Source organism: Myotis myotis, unplaced genomic scaffold (assembly GCF_014108235.1).
Source record: "Myotis myotis isolate mMyoMyo1 unplaced genomic scaffold, mMyoMyo1.p scaffold_m19_p_14, whole genome shotgun sequence".
Lineage (NCBI taxonomy): Eukaryota > Metazoa > Chordata > Mammalia > Chiroptera > Vespertilionidae > Myotis > Myotis myotis.
Window position 1 is genome coordinate 47,637,792 of NW_023416318.1, and position 20,200 is coordinate 47,657,991.

The 20,200-nt window shown below is 42.1% G+C and overlaps 1 long non-coding RNA gene and 1 pseudogene across 1 annotated transcript; both read right to left on the reverse strand.

The window, feature by feature from the left end:
* Window positions 1–745: 745 nt before the first annotated feature.
* Window positions 746–9,539, reverse strand: LOC118669480. Its single transcript, XR_004971981.1, has 3 exons — window positions 9,284–9,539; window positions 7,473–7,573; window positions 746–1,853 (listed from the first exon to the last, which is right to left on the reverse strand). It is a non-coding gene; the product is annotated as an uncharacterized LOC118669480 (long non-coding RNA).
* Window positions 9,540–19,726: 10,187 nt separating this feature from the next.
* Window positions 19,727–20,200, reverse strand: LOC118668758 (annotated as a pseudogene).

Consider the following 20,200-nt stretch of genomic DNA (forward strand, 5'->3'; position numbering starts at 1 on the left):
ATCTAGTGAGGCAAAATTTTGTATAATGTAAACCAAAAAAACATTAAGGCAATTATGCTTTTATCATCCAGAAGAAATCATGTTGCATGGAGTTAAAAAGCTTGTTTAAGTGGTTAGATAGAGATCTGTTTAGAATTATGTAAAATTATTAAGTAAGGGCCCAGTTTGTAAGACAGGAAAGAACTGGCTCTCTAAAGAAAAAAGTGTCTAGGGAGGAATATTAATTCAGGGACTCATTTCAGAGACAAGGCAGTGGGCCATAGGTGAGAAGGGACACTGGTCTGTGTCTGAAGCATTGACGTATTTCTGACCTTTCTTCCATTCACTGAGGATGCAAATGAATAAATACATAGAGCTTTTGTGAGGAAAGCTAAGTGCTTTGGAACAGTTCTGGGAAGAATCTAACTTAGTTGGAGGACAAGTGTCATCTTCAAGACAAGATACATCAACTGACTCTGAATTTCTTATCATCGACATAGTGGCAGCCTTACCTGGCCCTCACAGTCTGGCTGCATGAGGTGTCCCTCTTCTGAATTCTGACAGCACCCTGGGCATACACTCAAAGGAACACTTAAATTATTTTTTTGAGAATCTTTTTTTTTTTTTAACCTCAGAGTGGAAGGTAGAGAGAGAGAGAGAGAGAGAAAAAAATCAGTGATGAGAGGGAATTATTGATCAGCTGCCTCCTGCACGCCCCCTACTGAGGATTGAGCCTACAATCCAGGCATTTGCCCTGACTGGGAATCCAACAGTGATCTCCTGGTTCATAGGTCAATGCTCAACCATTGAGTCACACCAGCCAGGCAAGATTCTTATTTTTTTTATCTGTTTTTCCCACTAGACAGTGAACTTCTTAAGAACCCAGGCATTGTTAGCATTTGTGTGGTTTTCAGTTTTCCAGGGACTCTTATCAGAGATTGGAAGGCAGACATACTTTCCCACTCTGGGAATCGTGTTTCATTTTCATGTGTTCCATAGGCCAATTGGCCCCTTTCCAGATTAGGTGATTCATTCAAAGGTTAGCGCCAGAGCTGAACCCCGGCCCAAGACCTGGTGGTAAATCAGATTGAAATATAATACTGAGTTTCACCAGTATTGGGGCTGAACTCCAAAATGAATGCTCTATACAAAACTGCTCACTGGCATGTGTTCAGTCCTTACATTGGCGTCAATCCGGATGTCTGTCTGATGGCACTGTAGTCGGGCCCCAGGTGAGCTTTCTCTGCTGTGTCTGCCATACTTATATGTGAGATGCTAAAGAAACAGATTGCTCAGAGACATCTTTAGGGCCAGAAAGAATTCAAGCACCTTCCCTGTGGCCGATCTTCATGGGACGGGTGGGGCATGGGGAAGGGCAATACAGCTATGGGAGATTCTGATTTATGTCCCAGGTCATGTACCCAGATCCCAGATAGGGAATCAGAAACTTTATTATGTTCCTTGCAGTTTCCAGATCATCAGACCTAATCCTAGATAAGAAATGTGATTTCACCAAATCTCTGGGTTATGATCTGTCCATTTACCCCCTCAGGTGGAAGTTATCACAGACACTGCCTGTGTCAGTGCAGACACAATTATCAGTTTGAAAAAAAAAGAGAGAGAACGTCCATGGGTGTCCCAGGAAGCACTGGCCTGCTGCGCTGGTCCTTATCTCCAGAGCAATGAGAAGGCCTTTCGGAACTCCTCCTGCCTCTGCTGCCCAGGCTCCAGGGATTAGAGCCCACAGACAGGAATGCACTGTTCTGAGGTCAGGAGCACACAGCGAGGAGACTTTGGAGTGAAGAGTTCGTATTTGTTGAAACCTTTGCCCGGAGCTATAAACCTGTGCGCTGCGTGGCAAGCTGCCTCTGACTCTGGAACAGAGAACAAAGAGCATGTTAGTCACATTGAGGAAAGCACCGAAAATGCAGAAACCAGGGGGGTGTGAATAACCTCTCCGGGGCCCTCCGCGTTGGGAGAACCACCTGTCTTCCCTTCAACTCCTCCAGGGGAGATTTCTTGGAGCATTTTGGTTCCAAATCTGGGTATTTTCTACAATAAGACTAATACCAAAATCACCCCTCAGGCCCTAGAGCAGTGGTTCTCAACCTTCCTAATGCCACAACCCTTTAATACAGTTCCTCATGTTGTGGTGACCCCCAACCATAACATTATTTTCATTGCTTCTTCATAACTGTCATTTTGCTACTGTTAAGAATCGTCATGTAGCCGAAACCGGTTTGGCTCAGTGGATAGAGCGTCGGTCTGTGGACTGAAAGGTCACAGGTTCGATTCCGGTCAAGGGCATGTACCTGGGTTGCGGGCACATCCCCAGTAGGAGATGTGCAGGAGGCAGCTGATCGATGTTTCTCTCTCATCGATGTTTCTAACTCTCTATCTCTCTCCCTTCCTCTCTGTAAAAAATCAATAAAATATATTTAAAAAAAAAGAATCATCATGTAAATATATCTGATATGCTATATGTGTTTTCCGATGGTCGCGACCCACAGGTTGAGAACCGCTGCCCTAGAGATCCATTTCTAATGCTGATGAATTCAGATCTTTCCTGGCGTCGTAAACTTCAATGTGGACAACAACCTGGAAGTCCGCATATCACTTCATTGTAGAGGTGACGGAGTGACTTACAATCCAATATCACGAAGCCCCTCAGAGGCCTACCAATCCCTGCTACACCTGCCGGGTTCTTTAAAACATTTATCTGAGTCATAAATATAATAAATTTTCATTGAAGAAAAAAATGTCAAATTATGTGAACTATTAAAAAAAGGAAAACACTTTCATAATCCCAGCACAATACACTTTGTTCAGATTAAAAATAAAACTAACATGTTAAATCTTACAGAATAAAAGGGGGAAATGTGGATTTCTTCATTTGATGTTTAAATCTTAAATTTTGGCAACTTAGCACATAAAACATCAAAGCACACTTGAACGGGTCCGAGGCAGGCTGTAGATTACAATAGGGTGTGAAACATTGTGAAATCAGCCCAGCTCCACGGGAGTGTGAACAGCACGACATTCTCTGTAAGATCCTGGCAGTGCCCAGAAAACCCTGCACTCCTAATTGGCCACATCCTGCTACTATCACTTGCAGGGCACAGCCCATAATCAGTGGAGGGATTCCAAAGGTGTGTGATATTACCCCTGAGTTCTTATTACAGACACTAAATTTCAGCCAATTAAATCTGAGAGAAAGCAACCTAGAGCAGGTGGTGATAGAGGGATTGTGCTTTGCAGATTTGCATTGACCTTCCACTGAGTAGGGGTGTCAACAGAAGCCTCCAGCTGCCCTGCAGAGGTCAAGAGGCAGATCTTCGTAGAGCGGTTTCCAGCATTATGCGAAGTTATCCAGGCTTAGAAGGGAGTTCTGGTGAGAATGAGGATCAGCTAAATGCTAAGCCAGGCCCTGCCAGCCGTAACTCCATGTACAAAGTGCTGGGTTCCCTCTGATAATTCAAATACCCACTTGGCATATATGTAGTTATCACAATATTGTTGACTGTTTTCCCTATGCTTTGCTTTACATCCCCATGCTGATTTTGTAACTACCAGTTAGCACTTCTTAATCCCATCACCGTATTTTTTGAAGGTTGCTGATATGTTTCATTGCAGATATATTTCTTTTCACTGTACTTCCATTCCTACTCAGAAATACTAAATTCTCTCCTGTTTTATGGAAAAACTAGGTAAGATATTGAAAGGGGCCTCTACTAGGAGTAAGAAGACAAATGTAGCCTCACTTCAACCAGCCACATATTTGGGGGTCCAGGCAATCACTTAGCCTTACAGAGCCTAGAGTTCTTCACGTAGGAGATTGGAAGGATACTATAGGCCTATTATTTTCCAAGTTTGTTTTGGTTTGTCTTTGACAATTTAAAGAGAATGAACATCTGGTAATGAATAAAGGACATAAGTAGGAGATTATAACATTTGTTTAAAGGGTATGTGTTGAGCAATAATGAAAGAATATGAAGACACATCAGTTACAATGTACTTGCAACACTTTTTTGTCTCCAGGCCAACAGAACTCAGCTACCTATTTACCACCACTCCAAATGTGCCTGAGCATGCACCCTTGTACTTATGTCCTACACTGAGTTAGTATAGGAGCATTTCCAGCAATTTGTTCAATGTCCACTCAATAAATAATCTTGAAAGAAAGGGAAAGGTTAGGGATAACCTTTAATCATAAGGAAAATACAAAGTTGTGTTCATTATTCTCTGAGAAGTGTGTCCTCATTATAGATAGATTTCCTTTGTGAAGACAAAGTGAATGAAAAGGTTGGTGTTAACAAGAACAGCTATATAGAAAGCAATGTACTGTGTGAAAGGACTTTGACATAAAAGAAAATGAAAAAGTGATTCTAATGAAATTTTATCTCTAGGGGCATATATAATCAAACTCCTCAAGTATAAGTGATTTTTTCTATATTCTTGTCTTATCCATTTGTTTGTATTTAGTATTTCATTCTAAGATTATAGCTGAATAAACTTCTTTATGTCTGTAGATTTTATATCTTAGTGGAATATTTGCATATGAATGTTTTCAACGAAGTATCAAATCATTGACAATTTATGGAACATGAAGAGCTGAATTAATAAATTTGTCTGAAGAGAGGAAAAAGCCTCATTGCTCCTGAGCTCATAAATATTGACCTTTGTGTTTTATGAAGTGATATGAAAATGTATTTCTAATGTCAAAATATATAAACTTATGAAGGAATTAAAATGGGCTTATATCAAGGGGTTAGAGAATATGAGGCTTGGAAGATAACTTGAAGCCAAATGGGTATAGGGTCTTGAAAAACCCTATAGCTTGAGCGTAACCTCAGAGATCAATTGGTATTTAATTAATCCTTTAATCTTATTTTCAGAAAAATAAGGTTGTAAAAAATCCCTCCAAATTCTTATAAACCCTTCCCAGGTGTACAAACTAGAATTGATAATGAGGAATCTGGCCTATAGACAGTGGGTAACCACTGTAGATTCTGAGTTTAATTAAAAGAATGGCACAATCATAATTGTTTGGAAGAGATCTCCTGTGGTGATTGAGGATCAATTGGCTGAGGAGATCCTTAAGGCCAGTTCAGAGCCTCTTGTGATGGATCTGAGGTCATAAAAACCAAGACAAAGGTGATGATATCCAAAGAAATGGGAGGAAAAGGGACAGAAGTGGAAGTATGGCTTGGAGTCTGGATTTACACTATTGCTGCTGACACTGTGCCTTAACCTTCCTCACATTTCATCATCTGAAAACTGGAACTGAATAAGATGATCTCTAACATATCTGGCATCTGTGACTAAAATGAACATCTGGAAGTAGGTCAAGAGTAGATATCGTGCAGAACTTATCCCTCTTCCTTTCCATAGAGTTCAGCTGTAAGTGCCTGATCCACACTAGCCCTATCTTATTCTCTCTCTTGAGAATCTGAGAAACACAGATTGGAAATTATAGTTGAATTACATTGATGGTAGAATGCTAAACACAAAGCCTGTGAATCTTACCGATGAGATCTCCAAGTTCCTAAGGACTGTTTATACCCTGGAACCCATACAATACTCTATATTCTTTCATAAAGTGAGTGAATACATTGGTGCAGCTTCTTTGAAGTGGAGGGAAATTTGATAATATCTGCATTCACTTTTTAACTCTGTGATGTTGAGCTTTATTTCCTCCCTGGCAAAATGGAGCGACCAATACCTACCTCCTAGTTTTGTTTCAAAGATTAAATGTGGCACAGTGCCTCGCACATAGTTAGTACTTAATACGTATTACTTCCTGTCTTAGCTCAGGTAGCTGTAACAAAATACTACAGACTGGGTGGCTTACACAGACATTTATTTCTCACAGTTCCGGAAAGTCCAAGATCAAGATGCCAGCAAGGTGGTTTCATTTTAAGACCTCTTTGCTTGGCTTGAAGGCAGCCAACATCTCATATCACTTCTTTGTGTGCCCAGAGAGAGAGTGCAAGTGAGCCCTCTAGTATCTCTTCTTTTTTTAGATATAAATCTTTATTGTTGAAAGTATTACATATGTCCCTTCCCCCCCATTGCCCTCCGCCCCCCACCCCCACCCCCCGTGCCAAGCCTTTACCACCCACTGCCTGTGTCTATAGCAGCCGTGGGCAAACTACGGCCCGCGGGCCGGATCCGGCCTGTTTGAAATGAATAAAACTAAATAAAAAAGACCGTACCCTTTTGTGTAATGATGTTTACTTTGAATTTATATTAGTTCACACAAACACTCCATCCATGCTTTTGTCCCGGCCCTCTGGTCCAGTTTAAGAACCCATTGTGGCCCTCGAGTCAAAAAGTTTGCCCACCCCTGGTCTATAGGTTATGCATATATGCATATGAGTTCATTTGTTGATCTCCCCACCACACACTACCTTCGCCTGCCTTCCCTCTGAGGTTTGACAGTCTATTCGATGTTTCTACGTCTTTGGGTGTAGTTTTGTTCATCAGTTTATGTTGTTCATTAGATTCCACATATGAGTGAGATCATGTGATACTTATCTTTCTCTGATTGGCTTATTTTGCTTAGCATAATGCTCTCTAGGTCCATCCATGCTGTTGCAAATGGTAGGTGTCCTTTCTTTTTTTACAGCTGCATAGTATTCCATTATATAGATGTACCACTGTTTTTTAATCCACTCATCTGCTGATGGACACTTGGGCTGTTTCCAAATCTTAGCTATTGTAAATTGCACTGCTATGAACATAGGGGTGCGTATATTCTTTCTGATGGGTGTTTCTGAGTTCTTGAGATATATCCCTAGAAGTAGGATCACTGGGTCAAATGGCAGTTCCATTTTTAATTTTTTGAGGAAACTCCAAACTGTTTTCCAAAGAGGCTGCTCCAGTCTGCATTCCCTCTAGTATCTCTTCTTATAAGAGCACTAATCCTATCATGGTATCCCATCCTCATGACATCATGTAACCCTCATTACCTCTCAAAGGCTCCACCTCCAAATATCATCACATTGGGGAGTAGGGCTTCAACATATAAATTTGGAGGGGGACACAAAAATTCAGTCCACGGCACCATCATATGCATAAGCACAGTTTTAAGGAAGGAAAAAAATATTTGCTCAGACTAGTTTCTATTGAAACAGATGCTAAGAAATCTATTTCAGAATTTCATGTTTAAGCTGGGATTTCATTTTTTTCTAAATTGGAGAATATATCCCATAGTTTTCTTCTTAAGTCCTGAGGCAGGAACAGAATCATGCTACCAAGCATGATGATTCTCTCTCTCCCTCCCCTTCCCCTCTCTAAAAATCAATTAAAAAAGCATTTAAAAATATTTCATATTACAATCCCTTCCCAGGGTATAGAAAGGAACTATTTCCTCACTGATGCATTTCAAAAGCAAGAAGGGGTTCAGGAAGGTGCAAAGGGGTTGAGGAAGGGGTTCAGGAGGTACAATGACAATTGGGCTTTGGCCACAGGATAGTTCTGGTAATGCTTACCTAAAATGCCTCTTCAGCTTTATTGGCCAAGTATCCAAGAGGTGGGAACACACCAGGGATCTTTTACACATGGGCCTTCTTTCTGCTCTGCATTCAGTCACCTTAGTGATAATGAGAATTTTCTATTAGGATAACTTCCTTTAATCCCCAAATTTTAATTTTAAACCTTATTAGGCTAAGCCAAAAAAAGCCAGACACAAAAGAATACCCACTGTGTTTCCATTAATATAAAGTTCTAAAACCGGCAGAGCTCATCTATGCTGACAGAAGTGAGAAGAGTGGGTGCCTGATGGAGGGCAAGAACTGAGTGGGAAGGGTCACCAGGGAACTTTCTGGAATGATGTAAATGTTCTATAGCTTGGTGGGGGTAAGTGATTATGCATTTGTCTGAACTCACCAAACTGTGCATTTAAGAGCCATTCGCTTCACTGTAAATAACACTGCAGCTATTAACAAGATAAATATATGCATTTACATTAAATTAAAAATAATTGTGAAAAATACTTGTGTGTGTGTTTTTTCAAAAGATCTGTTAGAAATCTAGATTCATGCCTGTATCTAGTCTGCGGCAGTGAGCAGGGGGTAAGTCCAGAGCATCCTCCATAGCAAAGCCCTACTCTCCAGGGAAAAGAGTTTAACCAGAGCCTTCCCCCACCTGGGAGATGCACCTTGCCCTGCCTCCAGTCCCCTCTACCTTTTCGCCCTTACCTAAGAGGGGAGGGGTCTAAGAACCACTTGTGAAGGATACATCCCAGGGACCCAGGCTCACTAAAACACTAAGATGTAATCATAAAATTATAGATCATACCCCCTCCCGACATCAACCCAACCCCACCAACAGAGCTCTAACATTACAGTGGATTACAGCTCAACTTCAAACCTGACTCTAAGGAGGAGTTGTTTTTTTAATTTCTAAAGACAACAGGGTAAACAAAAACAAAGACATACAGAAATTTGAAGTCTCTGGCACCTCCAGCTACAGCAAATATTACACACAGCACAACTCACAACAGACCTGCCGGGTTTCATTTATTTCAGTCATTCATAAATATACTAAACTTATCATACACTTTCACTGGACTTTCGGTTGGTTATCTGGCAAAAGATGCCTAACCACACGAATACTTTTCACCTTATGTATAAATGATGATTGTGTTATTGTATCATTTTATTTCTGCCTAGCTTACTGCTCCTGTTTCAACTGAAATCCTTTAAGGAGAGGGACTGTGTTTTACTTTTCTGTACCTTCATAGATGGCCTAAAAAGGTCGCTGGTTTCCCAGTCAGGCACATGCCTGGGTTGTAGGCTCAATACCCAGTAAGGGGCGTGTGCAGGAGGCAGCAGATTTCACATTGATGTCTCTCTCTCTCACTCCACTTTCCCTCTCTCTAAAACTCAATAAAAAATCATTTAAAAATGTTTCTTTTTCCCTAACTGGTTTGGCTCAGTGGATAGAGCGTCAGCCTATAGACTGAAGGGTCCCAGGTTTGATTCCAGTCAAGGGCATGTACCTTGGCTGTGGGCACATCCCCAGTAGGGGGTGTGCAGGAGGCAGCTGATCAATGTTTCTCGCTCATCAATGTTTCTAACTCTCTATCCCTCTCCCTTCCTCTCTGTAAAAAATCAAGAAATATATTTTTTAAAAATATATTTCTTTTCTCATATCCTATTAATACCTAGGACTTACTGAATGCCTGCTACATTCAGGCACTGTTTGAAATGCATCACCTGTATAACTCATTTGTTGCTAGGAGATAAAACTATTTTATCCCCCTTTCGCATAGGTGGCATATAGAGGTTGTGTAACTTACGTAGATGCTGACAGAAGCAATGTCAGATCAGCGGCTGCGCTCTTCATCTTGATGCTTCTCGCATGAACAAGGGTAGCAACAGCCTTCAGCTCTGCCCTCAGAACCACTGGGCTCTTCTGTCTCCAAATACAAAGTGATATTTTGTATTTCAAAATACAAAATACTTTTGCCTGAAAAATTAAACTCTTATCTCAATACAAAGTGATAATGCAGAAAGGTGTTGGGAGAGAACACAAAACCCCGGAGAGCAAAGAGATATTTGCTAATGGCTTCATTTTGAGGGAGGGCCTTTGTTTTCCTTGATATCATGGGTCCTGGATTGGGAAATCAATGTGTGGAGAGACTTTTGACCTGACTTTTGGACATAATTCTGCTCTTTTCCCAAAAACCTTATCAAGCATGAGTTTGAAAGGTGAGTCCTGTCATTGCAACATCACCTATGTTCCTCCTACAGATGGGGTTCTGTTTGATTTAATATTAGGGAAGGCTTCCTGGATTAGTTCTTACACAAAAGCCGGATTTAGGAAGCCACATGACACTGCCTCCTCCCATTCCTTACCTAAGAACACACTGAGATGATTAAACACATTTTACAACTGGTTCCAGAAGAATTAGCAAACAGGGAACTTTCCATCAACTGAAATATGTTTTGAGTCCTAAAAGTTTACATGGTAATAGGTACGGTAAAGATCATTCTAGAACTAACAAAGATTGTGATCAACATTCAGAGTTGCTGGGCCTTCTTCCTGCCCTAGCAGGTATGTCCCCCCCCCCTCTTTTTTTCCCCATTCTTACTTTCCCATTTCTCCCCTCAACTCCTCTTTCCTCCTGTCCTTTCCTTTCCAAGCACTCACAAGAAAAGAGCCTCCTATAAGTGCATATAAAAATACATATGTAGAAACCAAGATGGTGGCATAGGTAAACACCGGAAATAGTTGCCTCCCACAAACACTTCAAAAATACAACTAAAAGACAAAACGGACATCATCCAGAATCACAGGAAGGCTGGCTGAGTGGAAATTCTACAACTAGAAGGAAAGAAAAGCACACTGAGACTCAGAGGAGGTGTGGAAGCAAAGTGCAGAGGTACGGAGGCACACGTGGAAAGGGCTGGCAACTGAGGACACGGTTGTCTTTTTTCAATTGGGAGGGAGTCTCAAGCTCCCAACTGCTCTGAACTCCAGTTCCAGGCGAGTCTCTGGGGACCCAGACTCATACGGGGAGAAACTGGACTGTCTGGCATTGGTCAGAACTTGAGGGTGGCTTTCTCTCAAAGGTGCTTGCAGCGATTACAAGGACACTGAGACACAGGGCCCCTTAGGATAGGACTGAGGAGCAGCCATAGCTGCTTGCTACGCCCTGTTGATCCCCTGAGACCCTGCCCCACCCAAGCTGTGTGCAGAGGCTTTTGCATATGAAAGGCCTGGCCCTTTGAAATCTGAAAATTACCTAACAAACTGCAGCTGGGCCAGACCCAGAACTTCCAAGAGAAGGCCCAAGGCCCCACAGCAGCTTGCATTGCTTCCCAGCTGGACCTCATCTGGGCACCTCCAAACTCCAAACAAAGAGGAATCTGCAGATCTCTCCATAGCTCCTGCTGGGTAGCCTCAGGCAGAGGCTAAATTAGCACCTCCTTAGAGATCCAAGAGCCAGTGTACCCAGTGGTCAGAGTGGGACCATCCAGATTACAACTCCTCAGATCCATAGGGACACACTCAGGGGGCAGACTCAGTGAGCACCAAAGCCCCACTGAAGCAAGTCTTGCCCCAGAAGGGTGTCTCCAGCATAGAAGTTCTCCCACTGCAGACACAGCTGATTCTCACAGCCAATTGGCCTGGAGGTCAATTCCTCCCAGTGATACCTACAACAATCAAGGCTTAACTACAACAAGACTGTGCACAAACCCCACAAAGGGGTGCACCAAGAGTGTCCACCTCAGGTAATTGGAGAGGCTGAGTGACTGGGCCCTATAGTACACCTAGCACAGAAAGTACTCTATCAACACAGAGAAGCATAAAAAATGCAGAGACAAAGAAACAGGTCACAAATGACAGAAATGAGGAAAGCAAACTACTGGATATAGAGTTCAAAACCACACTTATAAGGTTTTTCAAGAATTTTCTAGAAACCACCAATAAATTGACTAAGACCCTCAATAAATCTAGTGAGACCCCCGAGGTTATGAAAAAGGACCAACTAGAAATTAAGCATACGCTGACTGAAATAAAGAATATTATACAGAGTTTCAATAGCCGACTAGAGGATCACAAAAATCAAATCAAAGATTTGAAATATGAAGAAGCCAAAAACACCCAACCAGAAAAACAAAAAGAAAAAAGACTCTAAAAATATGAAGATAGTGTAAGGAGCCTCTGGGACAACTTCAAGCGTATCAACATACGAATTATGGGGGTGCCAGAAGAAGAGAGAGAGCAAGATATTAAAAATTTATTTGAAGAAATAATGACAGAAAACTTCCCCTACCTGGTGAAAGAAATAGACTTACAAGTCCAGGAAGCGCAGAGAACCCCAAACAAAAGGAATCCAAAGAGGACCACACCAAGACACATCATAATTAAAATGCCAAGAGCAAAAGACAAAGAGAGAATCTTAAAAGCAGCAAGAGAAAGACAGTTACTTACAAGGGAGTACCCATACGACTGTCATCTGATTTCTCAACAGAAACTATGCAGGCCAGAAGGCAGTGGCAAGAAATATTCAAAGTGATGAATAGCAAGAACCTACAACCAAGATTACTTTACCCAGCAAAGCTATCATTCAGAATTGAAGGTCAGAAAAAGAGCTTCACAGATAAGAAAAAGCTAAAGGAGTTCATCACCACCAAACCAGCATTATATGAAATGCTGAAAGGTATCCTTTAAGAAAAGGAAGAAGAAGAAAAAGGTAAAGCTACAAATTATGAACAACAAATACACATCTATCAACAAGTGAATCTAAAAATCAAGTGAATAAATAATATGCTGAACAGAATAAACTGGTGAATATAATAGAATCAGGGGCCTAGAAAGGGAGTGGACTGACTATTCTCGGGGGCGGGGGGAAGGGGTGTGGGGGGTGCGGGAAGAGACTGGACAAAAATCGTACACCTATGGATGAGGACAGTGGGGGGGGTAAGGGCAGAGGGTAGGGTGGGAACCAGGTGGAGGGGAGCTATGGGGGGGGAAAAAGAGGAACAACTGTAATAATCTGAACAATAAAGATTTAATTTTAAAAAATACATATATATAGCATATATTCACACTTTGGTTTTTTTCACCCATATACTCATTTATTCATTCAACAGATTATCCAGTGCCTATTCAGTCTTACTGTCCTTACCCTACCTCCCCATGCGCATATGTATATACCTTTGGACAGATGCATGTTTGTGTTTCCCCAAGGACATTGGATTTAGCTGGAGAGGCCTAAAATAGCAGAGATTGGGACATATTCTTGATAGTTTATCACTGATCACTGAGTCAGAGTCTGGTAAATTCCAGGCCAACAAGTTATAGCCTTAGGAAGACAATCTGCTTGGAAAACAAGCAGAAACAAAAACCTTCCTATCTGGTGCTTTCATTGGGGTTTCTGGAACTCTCCCTGAGCTCTGGGGAAAGCCCATGCTCAGGTAGGAGCCAGTGTCCCTCTCTCAGTACCTCCTATCTGTCCACAAAGGAGCCTTACAAGCTTGGGAAACGTTTCCAGTGACAACCCACCAAATAATGGCTCACAGAATATCACAGATCTAGATATCATGCATGAAGTGTAATTATACCTTATAAAAGGAAAGATTACTAAGTATTATATAAGGTTTTAGCATAAAGATGTCCTAAAGTACAATGTCAAAACCAGGACATGGCTTTTGACCAAGATTACTATACCATCCTGCTTATCAGGTAGTCATTGAGCACCTCCTGGGCACCCAGCACGGCATTAGGCACGTACAACCAAGTTGACTAAGCTAGACATGTACTAATAAGATGATGGACGCAGCATGATAAAGTGGAAAGAGCCCTTGACTTAGAATCTTCAGACTGGTCATAGCTCTAAACGTCACCACTTGCTAGCTGTGAAACTCAGTTTAGAATTGTTGTAAGGATTTGTTTTAGATGTTATATAAATTTTGTATGGATAGAAAATATTTTTATGGTTTTAGAGGAGAATTCAAAATGGAGTGGAATTACTTGTCAGGTTCAATATAACCCAATAAGAAAAGCCAGTGTTTTGCAAACAAATTGTCAACCATTGGTGGCTCATGAAATCAGTTTAATGGGTGGTGGTCTTTTTTTGTTTGTTTGCTAAGTGGAACAGAATAGAAAATATCAGAGTATATTACATGTAGTATGGGCCTTTTTGTTTCAGGTAACTTTTGTCTCTATTATATATAGATTTGTGAGTATTATACTGTGATGAGAAAATATTTTCTTAGTATGGGTCACTTACCAAAAGTTTGGATAGCCTGGATTTTCTCTCCCTTGGCTCATCTTCTTTCAGCCTTGACCCTGGCCATTTACTATATATAGTAACTATAAGCCAGGAAAGGGCAAGAGATGGAGAGTGGACCAGTCCATAATGTGAGACTTGCAACATTTGTGTTCTTGATGCATGTGCTTGAAGTGAACCTTTTCTGTCAGGGCATTCTCACAGAAGCTTGACCTCTGCACTCAGGAGCTATCAGTGACACGTCCTGCCTGCATGACTTGGTGCAGCTCCACTTTAAGGCAAGGGATGAGGGTCTTCTGGGCCAATGCTGACAGCTCTGAACCAGAGCTAAAGTCATGTCCCAGGTCACATGGGCTTTAGGAAGCCTCGCTTAGAACACCCCTCGAAGCATGGATAGAGCCCATCACTTTGGGACCTCCTTCTCTGTCCCCACTTCCTATCACTCACACACACACACACCAACAATCTCCTCACCCTAAGGAAGACCTAATTCTAAGGCTGGAGCAGGAACCAAATTTGAAGCCACTGGGTGTATTCTTTCCAAAGCACAAATGTTTTGTCAAGATAATTGGTTCTGGTCCTGTGACTCAGTGCACTGATTCTCTGGCTCCTCCAGAGATTTTCTGGTGAGAGAGGAGCAGTTGAAACTGTACTTCTGCCCAGCTGGTGTGGCTCAGTGGTTGAGCGTCGACCTGTGAACCAGGAGGTCATGGTTCGATTCCTGGTCAGGGCACATGCCTGTATTGTGGGTTCGATCCCTCACATCCCCAGTGAGGGCGTGCAGGAGGCAGCCTATCAATGATTCTCTCTCAACATTGATGTTTCTGTCTCTCCCTCTCTCTTTCTCTCTGAAATCAATAAAAATATATATATTTTTAGAAAAACTGTAGTACTTAATGAAGAACAATGATATTCTAATATTCTAAGATCATGGTCACTGACAGCAGTGACCTCATGCATGACTTGCCCAGTGTGGTCAGGTTGGGGCTGTTGTGCTTGCCCTTGATTGCCACCCACGCCCAGCACTCACAGTGCATCCCCGCCTTGCCAGCCTTGAGGAATCCTTCTCTCCTGAGAGCTTAGACTGGGGGCAGTGGTGGGAGTGTCCTCTGGAGATGTCAGACACCAGAGTACTGAGTTTCTAGAGGGTTTCCCACTGGTGCCCTGGAGCTCCCTGTGGTGATAGCACCAGCCTCAACTCCTGGTAAATTATATATCCCCACAGGATCTAAACACTTACTCCAGGCCAGTCACTGAGCTAGGAAGTTTGGAGATCCAGAGATGAATAAAGTGTGAGGCTGACCCTTTAGTTGTCACAGTAGACACCTTAACTAAGGAGTTGTTGGGCTCTATAGATGGGTTTCAGGGGCTTCATGACCTGAAGAGTGAAGTTCTGTGCAGAATTATTTGCTGGACATTTGTAGACTTTTATAGTAAGAGGATACTAGCTTTTATCAGATCATCAAAGGGCAGGACTCTGCGGTCCCAACATTTCAGGAATGATGAGTTTTCTCACCTGTGATTTTTATATATTCTCATATTGAGAGGAATAGCCCTATAACCCTGGATTTAAAAAAAAAAATGAGGGGAAGGCCTTTTAAGTAACAAAAGCTGGCTTCTCTCTGGTTGACTGCCCAGCATCTACTCAATAAGTGGTCAGTTAGCAGATTCTAGTGACCAGAGTATCATCTCCTCAGTGGGAATATGCTTCCTGTAGAAGGTCAATCAGAAGTGCTTTAACCAAAGGTAAGGGCTGACCCTCATTTCCGGAAAATATAGTCACTGCACTCTATAACACTTGTGCAAGCGTTCCAGAGTCTGCCCTATTTAGTAGCATGTTCACATCAAGTAAATTGATGGTAGTCAACTTGTGAAATGCAGCCAATCCCACTGGTCCTTGTCAACAGGGTGAGGAACGGGAATTGCCCCACGGTGGATTCTGTCACCACGACTACTGCTGTCGCTATAATACATCCAGTTGGGCCAGGATGTTTCTTTTTGAGTTGACTTAATGAAATTCATAGTCCCAGTTACCTAATTGTTATTTGAATGCATTGTGTATATACATTCTGATTTCTAAAAATTAAATCTACGCAAATCTAAAATGGGTAATTTCAAATTGGGTAATTTCTCTTTGCTATTGTTGTGCAAGAGGTATTTTTCTTTTTTTTAACATATATTTATTTATTTCAGAGAAGAAGGGAGAAGGGGAGAGAGATAGAAACATCAATGATGAGAATCATTGATAGGCTGCCTCCTGCACGCCCCCTACTGGAGATCGAGCCTGCAACCCGGGCATGTGCTCTTGACTGGAATCAAACCCGGGACTCTTCAGTCCACAGGCCGACGCTCTATCCATTGAGTCAAACCAGCAAAGGCTCTTTTTTTCTTTATTGTTGAGGATCTGGGGGTGGTGGGGGCGGGGGGGGGGGGTAGTTTACCTGCAGAAATTGTCCTCTAAATTACTAAATAACTTTAACACAATTGTGTAATCTAAATCCACGTGTTTTTAACAAAAGATTAACTGTGACCTAATTTCACAGCTTGTAGCTTTCCTTAGTTTAAAGAATGTTCATTCTCCATGTATGCCTGAAACTAATACAAAATAATGTTAAATGCAAACCATAATTGAAAAAAAAATAAAATGAGAATGAGATATCACCTCCTAATAAAAAAAAGACAAGAGGTAAGTGCTAGCAAAGAGATGAAGAAAAGAGAATCCTTGAGTACTGTTGTAAATTGGTACAGCCACTGTGGAAAATAGTATCAAGTATTTCTTCCCTCAAGAAGTTAAAAATAGAACTCCCATATGATCCAGAAATTCCACTTCTGGGTACATATCCAAAGGAAATAAAATCAGTAACTCAACGAGATACCTGCACTCCAGTGGCTATTGCAGCATCATTCACAATAACCAAGGAATGGAAACAACCTATGTGTCCATCGATGGAAAAGCAGATAAAGACATGCATACATATAATAAAATATTACTCAGCCTTAAATAGAAAGAAGTCCTGTCCTTTGTGACAACATAGTTGAACTTGGATGGCATTGTATGCTAAGTGAAATAAGCCAGACAAATTCTTCATGGGATCCCTTCTATGTGAAATATTTTCTTTAAAAAAAAAGTTGAACTCATAGAAACAGAGAGTAGAAAATTAATTTCCAGGGGATGGGGGATAAGGGAAGATATTAGTAAAGGGGAATAAACTTTCAGTTATAAGATGAATTATTTCGGAGGATCTAATTTATAACATGACTGTAGTTGATGACGCTGTATTATAATTTGCTAAGAACAGAGAATGTAAATGTTCTGACAAAAAAAGAAAGGTGAACATATGAGGTGATGGATATGTTAGTTCAATGCATACATATAGCAAATTTTCACATTGTACACTTTCACTATCTTAAATTTTATTTGTCAAGGATACCTCAATAAAGCTGAGGTAGAAAGGTTGACTCCTAACTTAAATTGAGACTGCTTCTTTCTCTTTGCATGAAAATACCTAATTTTTTAGAATAAGTTTCTTACAGAGACTTAATACTAGTAAAATTAATTCATTCACTGTTAAAAGTAGTGGTCTGACAAGTGAAAACTTTACGATGCAGAAAATGTAAGTTGTCCTCTATTCATTCTGTCCAATATTCTAAATCATAGCTGGGTAATTATTTTGATGAAATACTAAAGGGTAGGGAAAGTTCACAGTTAACTATACTGTGTAACTTTAGTTATGTAATGTTGATTTTGGAGCGCTATATAGAATGAGTTGTATAGAATAACCTCTGGTTGGCTGCTAAGATAATAGAAAATAATGTCAGGCAACTTTGTGACCAGTAAAAATTTAATACGACAATTTAAAAATATCCAATTAGATTATGAGGTTGTATTTCAAATACATATTTAAGTGATAATGGGAAAGATTATTAGAATTGGCCCAGTAACATTTTTCAGGTAGTTGAGGTGTAAGAAATATATTCTTCCCTTCATAACTTTATGTTTTATTGGCATGAATTGGTAGGTTCTTTGCTAATGATGTGAGCTGGTGGTCCATGTATCAGAACATTTATACTTCCCAATTCTAAACTACTTTATTTTTCTAAACCCCAAAGAATTTGCCCTAGCTGGTTTGGCTCAGTGGATAGAGTGTTGGCCTGTAGACTAAAAGGTCCCAGGTTCAATTCTGGCCAAGGGCATGTATCTCGCTTGCAGGTTCAAACCCTGGCCCTGGTCAGGGCATGTGCAGGAGGCAACCAATCCATGTGTCTCTCTCACATTGATATCTCTCTTTCTCTGACTCTCCCCATGCCTTCTACTCTCTCTAAAAACCAATGGAAAAATAGCCTCAGGTGAGGATTAACCAAAAAACAAACAAGCAAACATATAAAGCCCAAAGAATTGTACCAGAGTGAAAAGTATATCTTATTACTGAATCAATCATAAAAAGCAATTAAAAAGACGCTGTGCTATTGCTCAGAACAGAACAATGTCTTATGAAGTGGAGAGCCAAAAGGAATTTCTTATGACACAAAGGCCAGACAGACCATAGAAACCGCTAATACACAGGCTACATTGGGAGTCACTGTGGCATATTCCACATGGTCCTGAATCATGGCTCATAACTTAATTCAAAAATAAATCATGTCAATTTGGTACCAAAATGGTGGAGATGATAAAGAAAACTAAAGGCCCGGTGCATGAAAATTCATGCACTCGGGGGTGGGGGTCCCTCAGCCTGGCCTGCACACTCTCATAATACTGGACCCCTTGGGTAGGGTCTCTAGGCCTGGCCTGAGATCAGGGCCTATGGGGCTTTCCTTCCCCGCTGCTGCCACTGCTTGCCATCTGTGCAGCACTGCCCACCCTCCCCTGCCACCAGTCGCCTCCCTTTGCAAGCAACAGGCATGGGGTGCGATGGCTTGGCTGGCCTGGGCCTCCCTTTTCTTTCTTTCTTTCTTTCTTTCTTTCTTTCTTTCTTTCTTTCTTTCTTTCTTTCTTTCTTCTTTCTTTCTTTCTTTCTTTCTTTTTATAAGTAAGATAATGTTTACTGAGCAATACAGAACTGAGTACTATTATGGATTTACCAGAATGGAAATGCACTGCACCGCGCCCCTGCCACCCCCAACACCCAGAGACTGCAGTACTTAGAAGTTACACACAACAGCCCTAACTGCTGAATATCTGTTCATAACAAACAAACCATAGCATATTTATACTGTATCACATCGAGTGATTATAGAAATCCATTTATATATTGCTTGTATAAAGTCTTCTTTTTTGTAAAAAATATGTATTAAAAAAAAAGAAAGTATAAAAAAAAACATGTGCAGTGGAAAGCCCTGCCAGGACAGCCAGTCTGTAAACATTCGGTGAGCATGTGCTTTGGAAGGGCACCCGTGCCTCGTGACCACAGCAACCCCAGCAGGGCCGGTGAGGGTGTGCCTTGGCTGCCACTCCGGACAGGACTGAGCTGGACCACGGTGGGTGGGTACAGCAGGGCCTAGCACTGTGCCCTTCTCTAGCCTTGCATCAGGATCAGGGCCAGGGTCAGGGGTGGGGGCAGGCAGAGTGCAGTTTCACTCTGAGTTCCATACTCACCCTAATTTTTTGGTTGCAACTCATGGCTTTTCCTGGCTGCTCGGAGGTCCTTTGGGTGGGTGCCCTGGCGGAAAAGCTGGAGAAGTGCCCACAGCTGTCTGGTTGGGCGTCTCTCCGGCCCAGAGCCTCTGTCCTGCCTCCTGCAAGCCTGGCCCCAGGCAGAACAGGACCCCTCAGGACTACTTTGGTCTCAGCGCTTGGTCCTGGGTTTCATCAGCCTGGGTTTCTTCCCCTGGTATGGCTGATCTGAGTTTCACAAAAAAGCCTGGTGGATGCTGGCTGTGCTAAGCCTCATTGAAGAGTTTTTCATGCAGCAAGGAAGAGCCTTATGAGACCCTCCTCCTCCTCCTCCTCCTCCTCCTCCTCCTCCTCCTCCTCCTCCTCCTCCTCCTCCCAGCCCATGGTCACTTCTTCTCCAGCTGCTCCAGCAGTGGGTTGTCTTCTGGAGTTGGGGGTCTTAACGCTGTCGGTCCTGACGATACAGGTGGGGCGACGCTGGTTGAGTATCAGGATGAGCTGCTGCCACTCCTGCCCCTCCATCTGGGTTTTCAGCTCCGCATTCATGAGCTCCAGCCACTCAGATTCCCGCTGCAGAAACTCCTTCTGCTCCTTCTTCTTGTTCCGGCATGGGGCTGCTGCCACTTTGTTCTTTTCCAGGAGCTGCTCCTCTTCCTCATCTAGCTCACTTTTCACAGGTTGAGGCCTCTTGCCCAGTTTCACCTCCAGGAAGTGCAAAGGGGTGATCATGGCCCCAATGTTCAGGATGTCAGCGTATTTCAGCTCCTCTGCAGTCAGGGCGGAGCTGGGGAGTCCGGTCAGGAGGCCAAGCCCTGGCAGAGAGCTGCAGTCATGGAAGGATCCGGGATCTGCCCAGGCAT